General features: G+C 43.5%; 1 protein-coding gene across 4 annotated transcripts in view; it reads right to left on the bottom strand.

Moving 5' to 3' along the window:
* SPG20 (spastic paraplegia 20 (Troyer syndrome)) overlaps positions 1 to 3,891 on the bottom strand; it is a 64,885-nt gene that overhangs the window by 60,585 nt on the left and 409 nt on the right. The gene's annotated exons all lie outside the window — the stretch shown is intronic.

Genomic DNA, 3,891 nt, shown 5'->3' with positions numbered 1-3,891 from the left:
AAGGGCTCCTCCCACCACCACTGTGCTTGCCAGCCATGAGCCCAGCTTCTGGCTAAGCAGCACTCCCCCTGTGGGAACACACTGACCACCGGAGAGAAGCTCCTGCATTGAGCGTCTGCCCCCTGGTGGTTAGTGCATGTCATAGCAACTAGTCATTCTGGTCAGTCCACCATAAGGGTCGCTGGGCTTTTATTATATAGAGTAGAGGCCTGATGCACAAAATTTGTGCAAGGGGCTCAGCCCTCAAAGCTGCGGCAGCTTGTCTTGGCCCTTGCAACCCCACTTCATCTGGAAGGTTGTCCAGAAGGTCATTTGGCTGTCCAGTCTAATTAGCATGTTACACTTACATTATTATAGATGCTGCTTATCTACAAGCCAGCATTGTTAACTATCCATTTATGTTTCTGTGTTTTAAGGTTAGGATAGGGCACAATAGGGACAGTTTGCCTCTGCTTCATGATAATTCCTTTTTTTAAAAATATATTTTATTGATTTTTTACAGCAGGATTTATATCTTACCAATTGCACTAGAATTCAGTGCAAAGAACGGCTATGTCTCATTGCATCAGGAATGTAGAAAGAACTTGTTTTTACCTCTGTTGGCCCTTCTTTGTCTAGTGGTTATGTTTCTTGCCATCTTGCTTGATAAAAGTGGCAGCCCCTCATCCACTGATGGACATTTTGGTTATTTTCATATCGTGGATGTTGTGAACAGTGCTGCAATGAACACTACCAAGGGAGTACTAATATCTCTTGAGATTCTGAGTTTAATTTATATATATAAAAGCCTAAGCGACCATTATGACTGAACGACCGGAACGACCAGTCGTGATGAGGTGCACTGACCACCAGGGGGCAGATGCTCAACACAGGAGCTGGTGGTCAGTGCGCTCCCATAATGGGAGTGCCGCTCAGCTGACAGACCCATCCTGGTGGCTCAGCAGCCCGGCGGCAGCCACTCCCTCCCTCAGTAGACCTACAGGTCCAATCTCCGGAGAATGGGCCAGGCACTGAGGGACCAGCGCCGCCGGCAGGGTCCCAACAGCACCGCTGGCCTCCTGGAGGTCGGCTCGGGCACAGCGGCCAGTTCCCCTCCCTAGATGCTCTGCAATAAAGAAAGGATATAAAAGCAGCTGCCAGGTGGCTCCTGACAACCGGCGCGAATGTCAGCAGGACGGATCCGGATCCTGGGCCAGCAAGGGCATCCCACCGCCTGCCCAGAGGTCCGATCGCATCTCGGCCCCACCCCTATCCCCCTGGGGACTCCATCGTGCATGAATTCATGCACCCAGCCTCTAGTTCATAATAAAATAGCCAACCTTTCTCAGTATTTAGTGTTTGGCTCTACTAGTGCTAGGTCAGTGGTTGGCAAACTGTGGCTCACGAGCCACATGCGGCTCTTTGGCCCCTTGAGTGTGGCTCTTCCACAAAATACCACGTGTGGGCATGCATGTACAGTGTGATGATTGAAACTTCATGGCCTATGCGAAGAAGTCGGTATTTTGTGGAAGAGCCACACTCAAGGGGCCAAAGAGCCGCACATGGCTCACGAGCCGCAGTTTGCCGATCACTGTGCTAGGTGAACAAACTCTTCCTGTTCAATAACAGTGTCAATTTTCATTTAGGCAACTCCAAGTTTCCATGTCATTAAGACAATTAACACTAAACTTTTACTTTTCATATTTAATTATCAAAATCTATCAGGCATTATGCTGTTCTGAGCAACTATTACCACTTCTAATAACTCAATACAGAAGAAAAATAACTCCTAAAGTTAAAAAGTCATACGAAACTTTAAAAACTAGTTTCACTTATACAAATCTTTTTATTAAAGGCACATATGACAGAGAATAAAAAGCTTTCAAGCATAAATTATGTATTTTTAAAATCGATGATGGGTATAAAAGTGCAATATTATACTCCTTTGGATACAGTTAAGAGTGATGTACCAATTTTATACTATACAAATGTTAATATGTGGGAAAATGAATGCTTTGCAACTACTTAAAAGTATGACGTAAAATCTTATAAATGAACCTAAACATGTGCAAAAGGGCAATTTTACAAAAATTATTTTCGGGTTCATAAACAAATTAAAAGCACTGCTCTAAAACCATTCACTACTATACACTGCAATCATAAAATGCACATAATCTCTGGCCCTTAGAAGCACCATACTTTACTACCTTTTATTAAACTCTTTGGATGTATTTGGCACTGTTCTAAGCTTATTTAATTTTTAAATCCTTGTTAGTTAATATCGGATTACAAATACTGAGCAGCTTGCTGCCCAGGACAGAGCTAGTAAATGGGAGACATTCAAAGAGTCAGGTTCCACAGATATTTGACAAGAAAATGAGATAAAATTCTAATTCTAAAGCTAAAGCTGTGACTATGTTTACAAGTTAGCAGAGTGAGGGAGGGCTGAAGGAAACTTGGGGTGTTCAGTAAAAAGGCATTTGGCTTAAGCCTTAATAGGTAGCACTTGAAGGCAGAAGGAAGGCATGAGAAAGGAATTCTAGATAGAAGCATTAAATTTTTAAAAATTACCTACACTAATATCATTGTCTTAAATCCCAAATCAAAACCTGGCTCCAGATGCCAATAGTGCATTTAAGTTATTTTTTTTAAATACATTTTTATTTCAGAGAGCGAGAGGGAGAATCATTGATCAGCTGCCTCCTAAACGCCCCCATAATTGGGGGATCCAGCCAGGAACCTGGGCATATGCCCTGAGGAGGGGGGTTGTCCAACTGTGACCTCATGGTTCATAGGTCCACATTCAACCACCGCGCTACACCATGGGGCCATTTAAGTTATCCTTTAAACGTCCTAATAAGAGTTAAAATGTATGCTTGTATGCTCCAAACAAGTGTGTGTGTGTGTGTGTGTGTGTGTGTGTGTGTGCGCGCGCGCGCGCGCGCGCGCTTTAAAAAATATTCAGGAGCCAAGTACAATTCTGAACTAAACAGCTGGCAAGTTAATTCAGGCCCATAAATACTGAAAGTAGCAACAACCATTCTAAAGGTCAACATCACAAGTAATCTTTAGTAACATAGCATTTATCTCCCTACAGCGAGCAGAAGTTGCTCTAACACCCTATCTGGCCCTTTATTCAGAAAAAGAAAAAGGAGAAGGAATTTTTCCCAAATAGCTGTATGCAATTCCCTCCCGTAGTTCTTACCCCGTCTCGCTGGTTAAATAAGCTTATACACAACGACACTTCAGAAAGCCGCACAGAGGAGGAGGAGCCCATTAAGAGAAACGCTTCCACTTTCAAACAGGTTTTATATAAAATCGCCATATAATATTTGTTTTTAGAAAAGTAGAGCATATCAAAACCCACCTCTTCATTACTGGGAGCATTCTTATATTACTTTTTGGTAGTGCTATTGGAAATTTCAAAGAAAAACTGTTGAGTTCTTAAATACTTAAGGCCATATTTCAAAGGCAACGGTCTTCAGGCAACTTCATTAAATTACAACACAATAAAGCCAATCTCAATGATCCTCAAAAGACAAGAGCACAGCAATTCATTACAATTAGAGGCCCCTGGGCTGAGCCCTCGGGGCAGCACCGCTGCTGCGTCACAAACTGGCGCATCCAAGACACTCGCCAGCGCAGAAACGAGGTCGGAGGAATCCTCCGCGGCGCTCTACCCTGCAACCCTCGTCAGTAACAGTAACAAATGTATTCCAGAGAGAAAAATCGCGCACTATCCATTCCCAGTACCACTGCTGTTGGCTGTTGACCTTTTTGTAAAGAAAGTGTATCGAACGCTCAAGAAACTACAAGCGCTGGGTGAAGAATCACTATATTTTCGAAGCGAAAGTAAACAGCCGGGGCGGGCAGCAAAAATGGCCAACAGATGCTCCAGGATGACGACATCCA

The sequence above is a fragment of the Myotis davidii genome, unplaced genomic scaffold (assembly GCF_000327345.1).
Source record: "Myotis davidii unplaced genomic scaffold, ASM32734v1 scaffold789, whole genome shotgun sequence".
Classification (NCBI taxonomy): domain Eukaryota; kingdom Metazoa; phylum Chordata; class Mammalia; order Chiroptera; family Vespertilionidae; genus Myotis; species Myotis davidii.
This window is presented reverse-complemented; position numbering and strand designations above follow the sequence as displayed.